We start from the raw sequence: 20,384 nt of genomic DNA, 5'->3' as shown, positions 1-20,384 counted from the left end.
ATAGTGTATTATTATACAGTATTAACAATTGACCCTATAGATGGTCTATATCAGTGCATTCCTAACCGTGCATGTTTTCCAGATCTCCTAGTTGGTGCACAAGTGCATTCATTACTGGCTCATACATTTAAAAAAAATAAAAATCAAGAGGTTGTGTAATTATTTTATTTGCGACACTGAAGAGATCTTAAAAGCATGCAGCTTTAGTATTATATGCTCTATTGTGGTCATCATGGTGTGGGCTGGTGCTTTTATTTATTTATTACCAGTTATTTATATAGCGCACACAATTATTTGTCCATTCACATCAGTCCCTGCCCCATTGGAGCTTACACATTATATTCCCTATCACATGCACACACACTTACACACTAGGGTTAATTTTGTTACGACCCAATTAACCTACCAGTATATTTTTCGTGTGCGCGAGGAAACCGGAGCACCCGGAGGAAACCCACGCAAGCAAAGGGAGAATATACAAACTCCACACAGTTAGGGCTGTAGTGGGAATCGAACCCACAACCTCAGTGCTGTAAGGCAGTAATGCTAACCATTACACCGTCTGTGCTGCTGGGTTTCCAGGCAACTGGAAATACCCCCCCTGCATTTGCCTGTTTGAAACACTGCACACTTTTAAGCAACCCAGTCTGAAAGCATGCTATTTGTCATCTACACTAACAAGAGTATATTCCGAAACAAACCAACAGGCTACATTGTGTAGGTGGAAAATATTCACAAGCACAGAAAATAAAAAAGGTACTCAGTGATCATCAAGTATAAAAAAAAAAAAATAGCAATGTCCCAACATTAAATCGTGTTTTCTATAGCACAAAGTACGGTCAGTAAGATTTAGAAGTTTCAGGAATGTGAGCAGATAACCTTACACGAGGTGCCCAGCTTTCACCCAGCAGACCATGACTAAACTAATAAGGGTACCTGAAATATCATAATACGTTGGAATTCTTTCCACTTTGAGTTTCGCCAGACGCTTAACAATTTATTCAGGTCTTCATTAAGGCGCTCAGTACTTCCATTCTTCAGGTTACATCTCAGCCACACAGGGGATATTTACTAAAGTGCGGGTTTTTAGAAGTGGAAATGTTGCCCATAGCAACCAGTCAGATTCTATCTATTATCTTCTAAAAGGTGCTAGATAAATGTTAAGTAGGATCTGATTGGTTGCTATGGGCAACTTATAGTCTAGTATGTTTGCTGCTTAAGGAGCTGACTGGTTGGTACTTTATCTCTCTCCAATATTTGATACATCTTCCCCATAAAATCATCCTTTCAAACAAGAAAAAAAAAAAAAGTAAATGAGTTGGTGGCTGATACTTTGTTTAGTACTCAGCAAACTTTTGTAGTACATACTCACACTTCTTTACAACATAACTACCCAATGTGCAACAACAGAATGTTTTGTATTAGTGTTAAATCCACAAATAAAAACAACTCTCTAAATCATCATCACCACACACGTAAAGGATAACAATTTAGCAACAGTACACAGTAGTAAACAGAGGTTCATTTTAATGACTATTATAAAGTTCTCTGTTTCAAATGTTTGGCACAGGACATTAAATTAGTCCGTCCCTCCAGGCTCATGCAGTGTGTTCAGTTTACAAACACAGGAAGTGCTTTTTAGTGATCAGAAATAATAGGACCTTATATGTGTGCACTCGTGGGATAAAGCTGAACCAGTGATAGAAGTACAAGGTTCCAATAGTAAGAATACTCCTCAATTCCACTAACTGAACAAGAAGCAATGCTGTACTTGCTGCGTTTAACTAGCGTATGCTGCTTCCTAAATACCTAGAGGACATTGGGCTCGATTCTATTGATTGCGAAGTAAACAGCGCTGGGAGGGCGCTCCAGGCGCTATTCAATTCAGCGCGCTGTTAAGGATTTAGAGCAGAAATTAGACAAAATTACAGGCGCAATGCCGTTCTCTGCCCTTAGCGCCAGGAAAACAGCATTGCGCCAGGAAGTTTAGTCGGAGAATGCCCGTTCTCGCGACTAAACACCCTGTTAAGGCGTGAGGGGTGGGAGAACGGCCATTTCACGACCTAACAGTGCGTAGAATTGAATAGCGCCGGGAGCTCCCTCCCGGCGCTATTTACTTCACGATCAATTGAATCGAGCCCATTATGTAAAATTTTAATCTATATAATACTTTCAGAAGATCGGTCAGTCCCTTCAGTGTGCACACAGTGGAAGCCTGCATGCACGCCCCAATGGCTGATACTGCTAGGGAGACGAGACAAACACCGCAGGGAAGGGATGAGTATGGGGATTGAGCAGGGGGAGTGACGCCAGAGCGTTCAGGATGAGCAGCTGCAGCACTGTCAGGGTGGAGCCAGACAGAGCAAGGGGAGGGACAGAGCGGCAAATGCCAGGTCTAATATACTAGTACATCGTATTACTCTAAGTGAAGCTCTAAATTCCACAAGGGGTATTAATATGTCTGTCTGTTATTACCCAGTTGAGTTCTATTAATGTTGTTTCCAATTGTAAAGCACAACGGAATATGCTGCGCTATTTAAGAAACTGTTAATAATAAATTTATTTGGGACAGAAGGCTACAGAAAAATGGGGCACCACTGCGATCAATTATATAAGCATAACTGTAATAAAGGGAGGACAGTCACAACATTAAAAACTAACATTAGAGGGACAGAGCATCCAAAACAGAAATGCCTCTGCTGGTTGATCTGACCCGGTTCACAACATAAAGTTTAGATTAACTATGACATAACAACACTGAACAATTTCACACATTTACAATATCATATGTCTAATTCAATAGGAGCATCTAATGGGGCATATCCATTAGACGACTTTTTGAACAATCCGACCAAAACCAGGAGGTTTTGGTCGGATTGTTCAGAAAGTCGTCTAATGGATAGTCGGCAAGGATCAGCGATGCGCGTGCACGCTGGGTCCTTGCCGACCCCTACTATTAGTGGAACATGCTCGTCAACCTGACGACGATAGTCAGGTTCCACATGTTCCCAGACAGGAGGTTGGTCTCCTGCACTGAATGACGTTCAGTGAACGCCGTTTAGTGCAGGCCCCGCACCCGGCGACCTGAAGGACTGAACGCTAGACGTTCAGTTTTTCAGGTTGCCTAATGGATAAGAATAACAAACTATGGGGAAGTTTTATCAAACCCATGTAAAGAGACCAGGGGGAAGTGTTAGCCATAGCACCCAGATTCCAACTATCATTTATCCAGTACATTTTAAAAAAAATGATAGCTAGAATCTGATTGATTGTCTTCTTCAGGTTTGATAAATATCCCCATATCAAGAAGAAGAAAAATAAATAATGGCTTCCTAGCACCAAAATCAATTTGGACTAAATGTACCGCACCCTTCCCTGCGCTGGACGCCATGTCTCCACGCTACATCTCTCTGAGCACACACTCTGCTTAGTTGCAAAGCCAATGCATGTTTCATACTGCTATGGGCATGAATACGGGCAGCCCGATTTCAGGAACATTCTAATAACCAAAAAAAAGTAAAACATTGTACATAAAGAAAAAATGGACTACAATAAAAATGTAACAAGAGAAGCAACACAGTGAAAGGAAAGGAGTCAGATACATGAGAGCCATCAGTGCCTACTGAGTGACAGTACATTAAGATGTGCCCGCCATTGATCCCTAATTTTGTAAAAGAGTGGGGCAGAATTCTGCAGAATTCATGTAATATATTACAGAGAACATATGTCCTATAGGGGCTGATTCTGAGGTGCAGCACAAAGTGGCTGCAGTTGCGGGCAGCCGCGGAAGCCAGATTTTTTACCTGGTGCTAATGCGAGATTCCGTTCAAGTAATGCAGGGGTTGGTAGCCTGCAAGCGGAAACCTATGCTGTCCATTCGTTTTACACCAGTGGTGCAACTGTCATTAGTGTGAGTACTGGCAGCAGACCTATGCTAGGCGCCTGAGATCTATCAGAAAAAAAGTTTCCTTTCTCTGTACGCATGAATTGTTTTGATACACGCCCATGACACTCGCAGAAGTCATGGCGGGTACGTACAATCACACGGATGTCGCCCCCCTGGAATCTATAGTGGAGATTAGCCTGTTGGCTACATACTGGAATAGATACAGTTTCTCCAACATGGTCCTTGCTTGCTGTACTCAGCTAAAATGTTGGGATTGATGGAAATGACAAATCTGTAAAACTCAATAAATTAGCAGATTTGGGGTATGTCATTTTGAATGAATTTCCACAATAGTTTGCATAGGGCCTATAATGGAGATATTATTAAGGAATCTGATATAGATGCCTATGCATTGGGCAAACAACATTGGGTTTATGGCTGTACCATGTTAGGAGGCTTGGAAATGAGTTGTATGCTTTGTAGGCATGTCCGCACAATACACAAGAAAATACTGACATCGGGAGATACAAAACCTGTGTGCCTATTGGCTGAGACGGGAGAAATTAAAGTGTAGAATGTGGAAAAAGTTTGCAAAAGGTACCCGGCTTCCATGTCCATCCAGATGCAAGGCCAAAGAAACAATGAGCATGATTCTGAGGGGTCTATTTACTAAGCCCTGGATGGCGATAAAGTAAACAGAAATAATGCAATGTCACAGGCTGTGTTTGAAAAATGACAGGAGCTGGTTGGTTGGTACTTTATTTCCGTCCACTTTATCTCCATCCAAGGCTTAGTAAATAGACCCCTAAGTCACATGCAATCCGCAAGCGATGCTGATGTTCGCGTAGTTGAGAGATTATTTGCAACTGCACATTGAAATCCCCTACGATGCATGTGTAAAACGTACAAAGGTGCTGCTGCGATCAGGACAGACGGTATCTGAAATGTTGCCGAAGAGTGATGGACGTTCCTTGGTGGTGTATGCGAAAATGGGCCACTCAGTGGGCGTATTAAGGGAGTAGGGCGTATGTGACGGTAGAAGCATAAGTGGTCATAGTCAGATGGAGAATTTGCACCTGCCATAGGGCCCATCAATTGTGAAATAGCACACGGCTGAGATGTGCTCAAAATGTGATATCAGTAACTTGTTCCAGCTAGCTGAATGCACTTTGTTGCCGGGAGAAGGGCTGGAAAGATGGTGTGGGGCTGCACGGATGGTGTAATGGTTAGTAGTACCTCCACACAGCACTGAGTTTGTAGGGTCGATTCCCACCACGGCCCTAGCTGGTACTCCAAAAATATACTAGTCGGCTCCTGAAAAGAAAGAAAAACAAACTTACCCTAGAGTGTACATGTGGTAGGGAATATAAGGCCCGATTCAGCATTGCACGCAAGTGTGCACATGTGGTAGGGAATATAAGGCCTGATTCAGCATTGGAATGCACAGATTCCCTATTATCGGGAATGTGCAGAGTGGGTCCTGCGCGATCGCACGCAGCCCCTGCCATGCCTCTGCCTAAAAACGCGGATGTGTCATCCCCCTTTTCCCGGGAGTAGCAAGGCCAGAATGGTGGCAGTTTACTGGCCCTCGCAAGCCGGCCAGCTTCACTCAGCTGGCCGGCACCATCCGATGGTTATCCCAGCCTGTGATGTTGGTCAGGACTGCAATTACTGCAGCAGGTGTCAGACACCTCCTGCTGAATATGCATATTTGCAAGGACGGAAATGCTTGTGTGCACCTTTGCAATTCCGTTCCTTGCTGAATAGATTGCAAACTACACTGGGGTAGGGACTGATGTGAAATGTGATGTGCAATTATTCTCTGTAAAGTTTTGCTCTGTAAATTATTGGTAATAAATAATTGTAATTATTTTTATACAGAAAACACATCTGCAAAGTTTTTGGTAATCTTCACCTCATGGTATCACAGTCTAATAGTAAGCCAAAATACATTTCTCAAGTAAATTAGAGAGTTTAAAAATTATATGCAATTTGCATTCACTCGTGAAAGTGGCACATCTGAAAACAGACTTGGCTTTTCATTTTAGATTAACCTGTAGTTTAGGTTCAACTCTAGTAGTAAGCAGTTATTGAATAAATAATTATGCATCAGATAACAATAGTTATTGTTCAACTGATCAGTCGATATATCGTGGACGTGTCAGTGGGTGTCTATCCCCGGTATGTCTGTGAATGGTGTCGATCACAGACATATCACTTCGGCTGTGCAGCACAGCAGATGGTCGATATATATCTACATCTATACTGCTGCATCTACTGGTGTGTACAGGCGACCTGACGATATCCCGGCCACTGCTGCAAGCACTCGGTGGTGAGTGACAGCTCAACTGGGTAGGCAAATTGAAATGCCCGTTCAGTTGTGATGTCAAGCCCAACACATCGGGCAGACGATTGGTAAGTGTATATGCAATTACCAAACGTCAGATAGGCCGTGTTACCAGATTAAGTCTATGTGCCCTCAGGGACAAGCAATGCAAAGCTCTTTGCAGCAAAACAATAGTTAAAGATGCCTGGAAACTGATAGAACATTTACCTCATTCACTTTTTTTTATATATATATATATATATATATATATAAATATATATATATATATATATATATATATATATATATAAATATATAAAGGGAGATCCTGGGAACTCGCTGACATTCAAAGAAAATGCTTCCTAGTATGTGCAATAAACCAATTTGTTTTTCCAAGTTATTAATATTCGTATTCATTCACAAATAACGTACCATAAGACGACAAGAAAAGGACTATGTAAGAAATGTATCAAGCCTTGGAAATAGACAAAGTGGAGAGAGATAAAGTACCAACCAGATTCTGTCATTACAAGCTGAAAATTGACAGTTGAAGGGGATTGTTTGGTACTGTATCTCTCAAAAAGTTGATACATCTTCCCCCAAAACTCAGATGGCTTAGTAATTGGAGTAGGAGATTGGTCTACAGTTAAATTTAAAAAAATAAAGTGTACTGTAAAGAAAAGCAATTGTCACTGCATACCTTGTTACTTTATCACACTAATATAAAAGCATTAGCCTCTGTGCTTTAGCTGTATTACCCCCCAAAATAGAGGCACAGAATGTAAGATGTGTCCTGGTATATGCACAATGGAGCGTGGCCATGCCTGCGGAGGAACACAAAAGGTGAAGATTCAATTGTTTTGTGCGCCCACATATATATGCTAAACCCATCAAAGTCCTGGTTAGGGTGCCCAAACCACAGACTTTTCACACATTTCTACTCGCCTCCTCAGAAGGGAGTGAGCAGAAATGCCGACGCCATTGGCCCGAACGGAGCACCAATTGAAATTGCTCTGTCAGGCACCCATCACTGACAGCCACTGGGGTAAACAATTGAATTCCCCCCCAAAAAATGGGTCTATAGTAGATCTTAAAACATAACTTCTGCTGAAGCGGCTATAACATTTTTGTTATCCGTACTTTGGAATAATGGCTTATGTAGCAAGCTAATGATGCTAGTTTGGCACTATCTTCAATATTTAGTTTAATAACGTATAATTGTAATAACTTCCAATGGTCATAATTTGTTTTTAACTACATGAAAATTGTACTCTATGGGGCATATTCAATTTGGAGCGAGAAGTCCGTTACCGGACTTTTTGCCATTATCGTTGGTCTCAGGTGCGAAAAAGTATCACGCTCGTGCCCGCGTATCCCCGTATTCAATTTGAAAATCGGTGAAAAAGGGACCTGGCAAATTCGAAATCAGCGAGAAGTCCTGTCATTTTTGGGGAAATCAGCCTGACACCCCCCAAAAGATGCTCTGACATGGGGGTTAACTTTGGGTACCCCTGAATAGCCCTGTTAAAGGTACGTGGGGGCCTTTAAACGGTCTCAATAGTTGCTGTTTTGCGTTTTTAAAAAGGTGGTGAAGAAAAGCATTTAGGTGGTTTTTGTTGCTTAAATAAGTAGTTCCATCAAATTTGATCCCAGCGTCGGAATCCCGACACCAATCAGAATCCCGACGCCAGCATACGGAGGGTTAACTATTGGGGTAGGGGAGGGTTCGGGTTAAAACTGCCAAGGGGAGGGGGATGGGGGAGAGATTAGGTTTAGGCTGCGGTGGGAGAGGGTTAGTATACTTATGTGGTTGTGCCAAGATTGTAATCCAGTCGAGTAGCCGGCGCTGGGATCACGAGCGCTGGCAACCTTGTACCCAACCCACATAAACCATATAGCAGTTACCAATAGTAATCCAGTTAGTGCACCAATTACATAGCATAGACAGTACCAGAACTTACAAAGAACCAACGTTAATATAAGATAAATAGGTAGTGCCCTCTCTAAAACACAAGCCTATAAGAAACTATTCATCATGCATCTTAGGTGTTATTACCATATAACACACCTGACAAAGTGATCTGCAGATATATCTGTAGATGATGGTCGTTCAAACACACTTAACGACCATCATTTATCCGGCAGCCGCGGGTCCTGCAGACCACCCGTACACACTTGTCAATGGACAGATATGTCTATAGACATATCTGTCCATCGGCTGTGCAGGACAGCCAATGCGATATGTCTGTGAACGACGTTGTTCACAGACATATCGTCTGTACATACTGGCCAGCAGATATATTGGCCGATCAACTGATCGGCCAAAATATCGACCAGCAAAAGAAGCACATTACCAGCAGAACAGAGACAAAGTTTACGCCTAATGGTTTCTTATGGGCTCATACAAATCACAAGCAGTGACCAATGTACATATCTGTGAATGAGCCCCAAATCCTATCCCTCTGCTATATAATATATTTTAAACTGTATTTTAGTAGTTATTCTTCAGTTGGCTTTTGCAGGCAAGCCTGCTCCTCAAGTGGCATGACGATTGGAACCAGTAAGGACAGAACCCCAATTTATGCAATAATCACAAGTGATTGGTATGAGGAAGACTTACATGTTTACCACTGTAAATGCTTAAAGCTTGCTACTGAGATGCATACATTGTGAGTACATCTAGTCAGCCATTCCACCTGAAAATATGATCTTTAAAATTAAAAAGAAAAAAAACAGGGCTCAAAATAGACGTTATTATACAGATGAATTGGTTTCCACTTTATTATTTTCTATAGTGTTGCGAATCTGAGCATATGGTTCCAATTACCTTCAAAATAAACAAAATCAACCATAATAGCAGGGACGGGAGTTGTGATTTCTGGATTTTAGATAATTGCAGTTCACCCCAGCAGACTCCTACTCTGTAGAAATAGGTGTTGACCTTTACCCCTTTAAATGACTCAAGGATCGACCTGACCCGGCAGCAATGCAAGGTCAATGGCTGTGGAAAAGAGTACAATATGGCTGGAAAACTGCAGTAACACATTTAGAAGGGGGAAGAGAAGTTCTGGTGAATAGAACGGAGCTGAAAAAAAATATGAGAACCATATGTTATGGCAAATTCAGAGCAAAAATGTGTCCAATGTACTGAAGGTAAAAATCCAATGTTTGGACTTGCCCATTACATGAGAGCAGTCTTCTTAAAAATACTTTTAAAACAAGCATTATTGTCTGTTAATGCAGCTGATATCTTCAGAGACCCAACTTGGATATTCTGGTTTGTTCTGAATTATACTAAATTAAACCATAACAAAATATACAGCATTAAATTGATTTTTTTTTGATTGTTTTGTTTTCAAAACATTTCTTTATTACTACTTTTAAATCCATCGGGTTTGCTACAAAGCTGTTGATAAGTGCACTTGTCGTCATGGCCGCTGTATTCTGGACCCTAATGAAGAGAGTAGCTGTGTACACAGGCAGTACGAAAGCTCTCAAACAGCTGCCCCCCCCCTGCCATACAGATATGGACAACTGCAAAGTTTGCTATAGTCTGAGAACAATGCAGCGCAATAACATCTCTTTATCGTCTGATAAACATAAGGTCACAGGTGTCACGAACAGAATGTTATCTACAATATGGCCAAGCTTTTGACAAAACAAAAATTTACCCTTCAACTAAGTAGCAACCAGCAATGCTAGGAACACATGCTTAGACACAATCTCTCCATCTAATTGGTCACTTGTGTAATCAGGAAAAGACCAATTCAGATACAAAACAAATCGGTAAAAATACTCTATTAATTTGTCTGCTTGAGCAGGTCTTAACGCAGGTCCCTGCTACTGCACAGCATCTCTCCTCAGAATCAAATGACAAATGGTCACACATTCTATTGAACTGATGAAAACTCCTTCTGTATACAGCCCTTTAGATGTGTGACCAAGATTAGATTGCTAATCAGATGAAGAAAGACAGCAAAACATACATTAAAAAAAAAATTGCAGGCTTATATTTATACAGTTTATTTGAAAACAAATAGTAACGGACTTTCACTTTTGTACTGGATTACTCCTCCTCAATCATACTTCTGATGCCACATCCTGAGAAAAATGTCAATTACCAGTATGTGGGTGTCCTGACATTTAACCCAGGAGTATGAATTCCTCTACTGGATGACTTCTATCTAACATAACATAAAAGTTATGGTGGGAAGGAAAAAGCTTTGCAGAATTTTATCAGCAATCCACCACAAAACCAAAACGCCAGCTGCTTCTACTAGTATCATCCACAAGTGTACGGTATGTGGAGCTTATTTGAAATTTATGTTGCCTCTGTACCAATGCCTTCTCTGGACCATTAGAAAAGCTTCACTAAGATCTATCTCTCAGATAATTTCACACTAAAGGGGGGAATTTCATTGTTTGCGCAGTGCGTCTAACTAATGGGCGTCTTTCAGCGCAAGACAATCGTTGCTCCGATCAGACACATCTTAGTATTTAACAAGCCAAAAAGCATCGAGTTTAGTCCCGCAAAGCAGCTAAACCTGTCTAAAATCTGGTCTGGGTGCCCAAACTATGAAGTCTTCATACATTTTTTCTCGCACCTCTGGAGGCTGCGAAAAAAAATGCGTCTGATTGGAGCTACAATTGAATTGCTCCAAGAGACGGCCATTAGTTAGACGCCTGGCGCTAACAATTGAATTCCCCACAAAGATGCTCATTATTTTCAGATGGAATTATCATTTAAAAATTACAGCAATAGGTTAATCTTCTGCCCTGCAAAATGTGTAACATATTCCATTATTGTAAAGCACACTGCATTGGAAGTCTTCAGCTGGGTAACACTGACAGATATATTGGGCGATCAATTGATCGGCCAATATATCTGGTGCCTGTTGGCCAGTGTGTACCAGCGATATGTCTGAATGACATCGTTCACAGACACATCGCGTCGGCTGTGCTGCACAGCTGATGCCAGATATATCTGTCCATCGGGCAGTGTGAACGGGCATTCTGCTGACGCCGGGATTCTAACAGGTTTCGGGATTCCGACATGGGCATTCTCATCGCCAGGATCCCTGCAGTCGGGATATTGACCAGATCCCATAGCAACACTGCAGTTGACATTTGCAGTGTGCCCATGTACGGGCACTGTCAGTCCACAGACAATACTAATCAGTTAATTATCGGTAACATAAATATACTGTGGTTAGTGAAAACAGTAGGGCAATGAAAAAATGTGATTTATTTGTATTTTTTTTTTTTAATTTACATAGATCATTTTGGCAGTAAATAAGAAGAATGTTGTAATTAGCTTTTCATCCTCCTAATAGCAATGGAAGTGTTTTCTTGTTTTGGCACACGGAAAATACTTTGAAACATTTATGGCCTTATCTATCAATTTTCAGGGTTTTGCCTTATTTTTGCTACTCGCCTGGCCAGAGAATCTGGAAAGATGCAGTCCTAGTAAAGAGTATTGGTATACTTATGGGGCCCACTGGCAGCACCTGTACAAGTATAAGCTGCTAGGGATGAATGCAAGAGATCAATTTCTGAGAGAGAAAGATGTCTTAATGTAGCCTATACGCTATAACCGACGCCATTTAAAGAAGGCGTTAGCTACCTGGGGCCAGCTTTCATCAGCTTAGTTTTTCAGAGGTTGGTCATTACCACAGTCCCCCATAGAAACCTGTGCATAAATAAAGAGACCGCCACAGACATCTCTGAGTAAAGAATGTGCCAATCCTCCTAAAGCGTCTGTTTTCAGAGGATTGACCGCAAATAATACATTAATAATTAGGCCCCTCTGTCTTCTATAATTTATGAGGCTACATTTGCACACTGCAATGCAGATTATTTTAGACATTCCCCACTGACTGTTTCTTCTACCATAAAAACAACAATATGTGCTCAACTGTGGAAGAATTTATTACACGTCTGTCACAACTGCTATCAAACACCAAATCGATCCTTTCACAGCCGAGCAGTCAATCAGCTGCATTCCATGGAATAATTGTCACTTCTGGGTCTGTGGCAGAACACCCAGCGTGCTCAGTAATGGGTCACTGGAAACCTTTCATGGAGCCTGACTCTTATGTTTGTCATTTTGATTTAATCTATCTACATTTTCAAAGCGCTGACAATCGCAAAATTACAAAACTACAGACACTGGCTGAACTGATCACACAGGACACAAAAATAAAAATAAACTGCAATACATACTACATTTGGCCATATACAATAATGCCAAAACCTATGCTTGCCACAGTGCCCAATCTGGAAGATTATGCTCATCGCCAAACAACAAGACAGACATCCTTGTTGAATTTGCTTTAGGTGGTCTAAAATGCAACGATTCAGTCATCTAAACAGGACAAAAGTGCAGCCTATGCAGAGCTGGACGTAAGCGAGAATACACCTATTTGGAGGCGTATCTTTAGTACCTATGATAGGTGCAAGTATAGCACTGAGGGTAAAGATGACTAGTAGGAAACCAGACACACACAGAGGCAGTCGCATCTCCAGATGCGTCCAACTATGCATTCTGGAATATATACACATTTTATCCTCCTGTGCACATTTCTTTGAAGCAACATAAACCCAATTTCCAACTTTACATCAGAGCGTCTGTGTGATTATTTTGCCCCCTCAAAAAGAACAAGGCCCTATATGTGTGAAGTTTGTATGTTCTCCCGAGGCTTGCATGGGTGTCCTCTGGTTTCCTCCGGTAAGCCAAAATGATACCGGTAGATTGAGTAGATTCTGACAAAAATTAAACCTAGTGTGTATGTGTGTCCATGTAATAGGGAATATGAGGGGGGATGCCTTCTAAAGAGTGAAGACATTGCCCAAAGCAACTAGCTTCTAGCATTTAGAAGCTGATTGATTGCTATGGGCAAATTCTCCATACTTTAGAAGGATTGATGCATCTCCCCCATAGAATTTAAATAGGGCATGGACTGATGTGACTGACCAAATATAGTCTCTGTAAAGCCCTGCGGAATGCACTATGGGCCTGTGTCAGAGTTCTACGCTATTTTGATGTTTACGGATCTGAACAATTCTCAGTAAACCTCTTATGCGTCTTAGTCGCACTGCGCATGCGTCAAGGTACATCAATCACCATAGCCCAACACAGCAACTATTACTTGCAGTGTGAGCTTTTGGGGAGGTAATGGGGAGTTGCAACAAAGAACGCAGACATGTCGCTACCGTTTAGAGGGTGTGTCTTTTTTGCAACTACAATCTTTTAGGTGGGTATATGTAGTGGCGGGCTGGGCGGGGGGGGTCAGGATGCCATCTGCCCCCCGGGCCGGTATGATTTCAGTGCTATGGGGCCACCAGTTGCCTTATGTTCGATGCACGTCTGGCGCCCGGGAGACATGCAGGGAATGCTCCCCGTCCACTCAGTTTGTGTAAAAAGGATAATCAGTGCGGCCGTCCTTGAAGCCCTTCTAACAAACTAAGCAGCCTAGGAATGTCCTCTGCATGTCTCCCGGCCAGGGGCAGATTGCCTTTAGAACTCAGCGGTAGTTTCGGGCCATTGTAGTATTTTATTTTTCTTAAACATGTGCCCTCATTGCCCTGGCCAGCGCTGATTGGGAGCCGGCCCTCAGTGATGACAACTAGAGAGAGAGAGCTGGAGGGAGGCCCCGCCTCCAGTCCTCACTCTCCTCAGCTCTGCCTCTGACTGGCTGCACGTTTGGGCTGGCTGGGCATAACAACCAACCAAGCCAGCCTGACACACCACCTCCGCAGCCGCGACCTCCTTCCCTCCCCCGCTCCTACGGAAAAGTAAGGCAGCGCTATCTCTTCTTGATCCCAGCAGCAGCCGCAGCAGGGAGATGGAGACTAAGCAGGGGCTGCTCAGGAGACAGCTGTCAGCGTGTGCGGTACAGGAGCAGGAGAGCGTGTGCGGGACCAGGCATGTCGTCTACTGGAACACCAGCAATCCCAGGTCAGTGCTCCCATTCCCCAAGCCCAGTGCCTCCCCATCTCACCGGCCCCCACCTAGTGTCTTCCCCTTGTTGCCCAGTGTCACTTATAATCTATAACTGATCCCCCAAATGCCAGTTTATCCCACCTAACCAGCCCAGTGTCTCCCCCCTTCCCAACCAGTCAACTGCTCCCATCTCACCTTGTACCCCCAGCCATTCCAGTCACAGTGGCCGGGATGTACTAAACGAAAAATGCGGTAAAAACACCAATTTCTGGGTTTTACCGCATTTTCCGTATGTACCACCACCTGGCGTTACCCTATAGAAGCCTATGAGCTTCTACCACATCGCGCTGATATGAGGGATCCGATTGGATCCCTCCCAGCATGCCCCGCGGCTGCCGCGTCACTCTGTGCATGCGCAGATGGACTCCCGGGTCATAAACCCGGAAGTCCACGGCAAAAAGTGGCTCGCAAAGGACAGCTCTTATTGGAAGAGCTATTCTTTGCGGTACGGATGGCATATGTTAGTACATATGCGATCAATAGGGATGCGGTGACTGGTAGTAAGTAGCGCCACTGTTAGTACATCCCGGCCAGTATCCCTCCTTCTCTAGCCTCGTGTCCCCCCCCACCATCGCACTGTCCCACAACCAGCCTAGTCTCACCCTAATATATCGCTTCATATCAATCTCCTTTATTGGAGATCTTCCTCAAGGACCCTAAATAAAAATAAATAAAGGAGATTCAAACGTTGGCATTAAGATGACCTATTGTTTGCTGATATTGCACGGTGAGACTACTTCACAGGTTGATTTTTTTTTTTTTTAGAAAGCCGGGGCCACTTGCTTGTGTTGCCCCCCAGGCTGAAAGTTGCCAGCCAGCCCCTGGGTATATGGCTCCGTGGTCTCAATTCCCATGGACATTCTGCGGGACCATATACTCACTCAGGACTGCAACAAACGAATAATCTGCAACTCGATGATGCGTCTTTCTACACTTGATGCTGCAGCATTTTATGCAGATACTTGGCTTTGTAAAGCCAGATGTGGGTGTCTCAATACAACTCCCGGTAGCTGCGACATTTGCATATTTTTGCATTACATCAGAGTACAAAGATACAACAGCGTACAAACATGCAGCAGCGAAGCCATTTGTGTACAACTCTCCATCAGACCCTATACAAGTAACCAATAATAAATAAAACGGCTTTCTGTTGTATACCTTTTTTTTTTTACGTTGCAACTAGTTTACCAGCATACCCATAACTAGCAGTCTACCCATTAGTAGTGACAATATAAAACTGCCAAGGCTGTCTGCTACACTGAAATAATGTTTCTGCTAATGAACAAAATACATTAAGGCGATTACTAAAAACACAACACATACATGTATTTGTGTGTCCAAAACATTTTCATGGTGTTACTTGATCAAAACTTTAATAGTTTTCTTCTGCAAACCTGAAAATGTTCTTACTGAATGTACTGCACGAGACACATTGTTAGTTCATACCTGCCAATTTACAACATTTTTTAAATACAAAAATAAACACAGATGGATATATTTATTAAAGTGCAGGTATTTAGAAGTGGACATTTTGCTCATAGCAACCAATAAGATTCTACTTAACATTTACCTAGCACTTTTTCTAGAAGATAATAGCTACAACCTGATTGGCTGCTATGGGCATCATCTCCACTTGTAAAAGCCTGCACTTTAGCAAATATACCCCAGGGTGACAACAAACTGGAACAGCAACAAAAATCACAACAGAATATAAAAACACCTAATGAACAAACTGTTAAAAAAAAAAAAATCTGTGTAAGTATATTTGTATCTAAAATACATCTATCCAAATGACAAATCTATTTAGGGGACTACTGTAAGCATGCATACCCAGGGGTACAGTAAAAAATAAACATGTTTGTGAGCTCATATATGTTGTCATTCATTAAAGGGGGAATTCAAATATTTTTGGATGGCGATAATTAATGGGCACCCGACAGAGCAATTCAATTGTTTTGGGAGACCATTAATTATCCCACTTGTCACAGCCAATAGTACCGGGTTTAGCCTTAGAAAGCTGCAAGCAAATATGTGTGTGCCCAAACTGGGCAGCTGTGGAATTGCTCTGTTGGGCGCCCATTAATTAAAACCGCATTAAAAACAATTGAATTCAAAGCTGCGTACACACAAAACGATTTTGTAAATGAATGATTTAAGTAAACGATTTTAGTAAATTTTTTCAAGGGAAAAATGAACGAAAATAGTTTACTAAAATCGATCATTTACAAAATGTAATGAACGATTTTTTTGAACTACAAATGATTTCTATAACTTTCCCTTGATGAAAATCGTTAAGTTGTTCAGTCAGAATGGACGATGAACAACAAACTACAAACAGGGACGCGCATGAACGATAATCGTTCATCGTTCTAACTCAGAAACTGAACGATTTTTTAAAACGACGTCGTTATAGTTCAATTGTTCAAAAAATCGTTGTGTGTGTACGCACCTTTCGAGTTAACAGTCTAGTAATACACTTTATCAAACTAAGGTAAAAAACAGTATATAGACAATGGTCGTATATGGGGTTTTACCATGCAATCCTATTTTTGTTTATGAAAAAACACACTTCGTGACAAATCTCTGCTAAAAGTAAAATGGCTACTAAGGCACTAAGCTCACCTGTGATCCAAACAATCCCTCAGCTCTTCACACTTAGCAAATGGGCCTAGGCCTTATTCTATATGGTGTCTATATGAGCAACTCCAGGAAATGGCACTCGCTAATACCCCTTTTACACCGGAACTAATACCCGGGTTTTTGAGGGGTTAACCCGGGCAGCTCCCTGGTGTAAAAGGGGAGAGAGTTGGATCGCCGGGTAGAGTGACCCGGCAATCCAACCCAGGCAACTAGCAGGGTTTAACACGGGTGTAGCCCGTGAAACCCAGCTGTGAGAACAGCGCACTCCGGGTCACTATGACGGCCGATTGGTCCGGCTTCAGTGGCGCTTGGAGATGACGTCATCTCCAAGTGACCACTTTCACTCCGCAAAAGCCGGGTCTATGCAGACCCGACTGCGGTGTGAGCGGCGATGACTCGGGAATATCCCGAGTCGGCAAAATTCCGGGTCTGATCCGGATAGGAACTTTATTCCAACTCCGGGTCAGACCCGGAATTTAGGTGGAAAAGGGGTATTACTGTCATAACCACCTATAAATCTGAACCTCTGCTGTTAATGTCAGCAAAATGTGGGTCCAGGAATAGCACAGTATGGGGCCCAACAATCCCAGTTTATGCATCATACAAGCCCCCGAACTGGGCAAATGGTGACCGGTAACACCTCTGACAGTGGTTCCTGGTCCCCCAATCATCACACATATCATTCAAAGTACTTTCCTTATGTTAAAGCTGTAAATGCCATGCAAAAGGATATTCTCATGAGGTCATTATGTCACATTCTATGCAGGTTACAAAGGCCCTGTTAAATGCATAGGAGGCACCTTTAATGCACAGAAATACTAGTAGATCCACGCATAATGGATCCAGTAGAAATGCTGTACCAATTACTATTGTATCTTTTAGTGTCTCAATAGATTTAAGAGGAAATGTAAAAAGCCATGCAATCGCTCCAGTCCCCATAGCTACCCGAATACTTGAACTGTTTGATGCTGCAGTCTTGTGAAACCCAACAAATAAATGGTGAATATTCATGTCATATTGCAAGCCCCAATCCATGTGCAAATTGTGTAAAATTACCTACTAACTAGAGAAACATTCACACACACACACATATATATATAGGCTTGCCAGACTATCCTTTTAATCTGGGGCAATGATATACACAGTTTATGTGGCTGATTAAAACCAGGTGAAATTCAGGCCAGCCACAGAATGTGTGTAATCCATATGTGCCCCGGATTAAAGGGATATTATGATAGATCAATAGATATCTCCCACATTTCCTATACCTAAGGCCTACAAACTAGACAGTATTAATCCAAAATGCTAACATATATGGCAGTACTATGTATGTTCTTATTAAAAATGAAACATACATTTGTATACTTAAATACTGAACTAAAAAAGTGGTTCCCAACAATGCACATGAATATAGAAATTGTCACAGTCCTTTAAAGAGCATACCACATCCTGTCATAGAGAGGTTACCAAGGCCAGTTGTGGAGTTAAAGAGACACTAGATAACACCATGCATTTAACATTCGCTTTTTATAGTGATCAGAGATGTGAAATTACATATTTACATAAGGTCAGCTATATACTTGAAATCTCTTGTATGTAAGCTTGTATGTAGCTTGTATGTTAGATGTCAAGCTGCAAGTCGAAATTAAAGTTTATTTAAAAGAAATATATTTTAAGAAAAATATTTTGGAAACATAAAAAGTCAGAAAGCAAGACAAAAATAAACTCTCCCAAAGTCTAGTAATGACACATTCAACTTTTAATACTGTATTCCTACCTTCATCTGGAAAACCATTCCACAATAATAAACAAGCCTAGCACAACACTAGCATATACCAAGTAGCAATGCAAGAAATAGTAAACACAGGCCTTCTAATTACCCATAAGAGAACCAGCCTGACATGGGAAGATCGCACAACCATAGCACAACAAGAAATCTCAGTCCTCCCCCTACCCCACAATTTGTATCTGTAACTAGCACATAAGTTTGCACGTATCTCACATAACATATTATAACATCTACTAGAGAGTATCACAATGCATGGTGACTACTCACCCCTGGCCTCCATGGCCGGCACTTCCAAAGACCTTATTCCCCGGGACTCCGGGACAAATCCTCCCCCAGGTCACACACACTTCGTCGCAGCTTGGGCCGAAAAACTCACACCCAGTGTTTCCACTTTCAAATTCCTGATTTCCTGGACACGACCTGGTTGTTCCTGATTTTTCCTCGTCAAGTCTCAAATTTCCCTGAAAATGTCCCTAGCACAACGCGCATGTAAAATGGTGACTATAGATTTACCATAGGAGCTAAGAAATCTAAATTCCTTGTGTTATTTCCTTTGTTCTTTCGGTGTGCAAATAAGCTAGTGTGAGAGACTGCTGCATGTACTGTATCCAACTCCATCCCCCTTCCCTGTCCTCTCTCCACCCCTCCCTCCTCTGTCCTCTGTCTCCCTCCATGCCCTCCCCATACTCACTCCCCGCCCTGACTGAGGATCAGATAGCTACACTATGCGCAAGACTAGTTCGATCCATGATAAATGCCCATAGACCACTCATGGACTTTGGTAATAAAGTGAATGTGTACAAATAAGTAATGCAGCATCTCTGGTACAAGTGACTTTTAAAAGATTTGACAATAATGCAGGTCAAATGGAGAGTGTCCAAAAAAATTACATAGCTAATTATTATTTATACAGGATATATACCTGTATAGGTGTATTTAACTCTAAACTGTTATGAAAATAAAATTAACGAATAACCACAAATTTATTATTATTATTATTATTATTATTATTATTATTATTATTATTATATTATTATTATTATTATTTTATTTTTATTATTACTAGTACTACAGGTTGAGTCTCCCATATCCAAATATTCCAAAATACGGAATATCCCGAAATACGGATTTTTTTTGGCATGACTGAAATAATGAAACCTTTGATTTTTGATGGTTCAATGTACACAAACTGTGTCTAAGGCACAAATTATTAAAAATATTGTATAAAATTACCTTCAGGCTGTGTGTATAAGGTGTTTTCATAAATTAATTTCATTTCTGTACACAAACTTTGTTTGAACCACAAAATGAATGAATATATTGTATAAAATTACCTGCAGGCTGTGTGTATAAGGTGTATATAACACACAAATGCATTATGTGTGTTTATTTGGATCCTATTCCCAAGATATTTCATTATGGTATGCAATTATTCCAAAATACGGAATATTCCGTTATCCAAAATAACCCTGGTCCCAAGCATTTTGGATATCGGAGACTCAACCTGTACTGAGATATAATAATACTACTACCTGGGCCGCCATCAGGGGGGGACTGCCTGGCTCATAGTCCCGGGCCCAGAGAGAGCAGGGGCCCGGGTTGCAGTGGTGCAGAATCAGATATGCACCGGCAGCCAGTGAGAAACAGCGTTGCCGCCGGCACTTCAGATGTACGTTGCAGCGCTGGCCGTGATCAATCACAAATCGCAGACCTGAAGCTGCCGCTCCTGATTGGCGATGGC

At 41.8% G+C, this 20,384-nt stretch overlaps 1 protein-coding gene across 2 annotated transcripts in view; it reads right to left on the bottom strand.

Annotated features, from left to right (window-relative positions):
- Nucleotides 1–19,259, bottom strand: part of BMPR1A (bone morphogenetic protein receptor type 1A) — a 103,523-nt gene extending 84,264 nt beyond the window's left edge. For both annotated transcript variants that reach the window (XM_088463098.1, XM_088463100.1), the window contains exon 1: nucleotides 18,911–19,259. The gene's annotated coding sequence lies outside the window, so the exon portion shown is untranslated. The remainder of the gene's footprint in view (nucleotides 1–18,910) is intronic.
- Nucleotides 19,260–20,384: the final 1,125 nt, after the last annotated feature.

This window comes from Taudactylus pleione, unplaced genomic scaffold (genome assembly GCF_031769625.1).
Source record: "Taudactylus pleione unplaced genomic scaffold, aTauple2 ptg001314l, whole genome shotgun sequence".
Taxonomy (NCBI): domain Eukaryota; kingdom Metazoa; phylum Chordata; class Amphibia; order Anura; family Myobatrachidae; genus Taudactylus; species Taudactylus pleione.
This window is presented reverse-complemented; position numbering and strand designations above follow the sequence as displayed.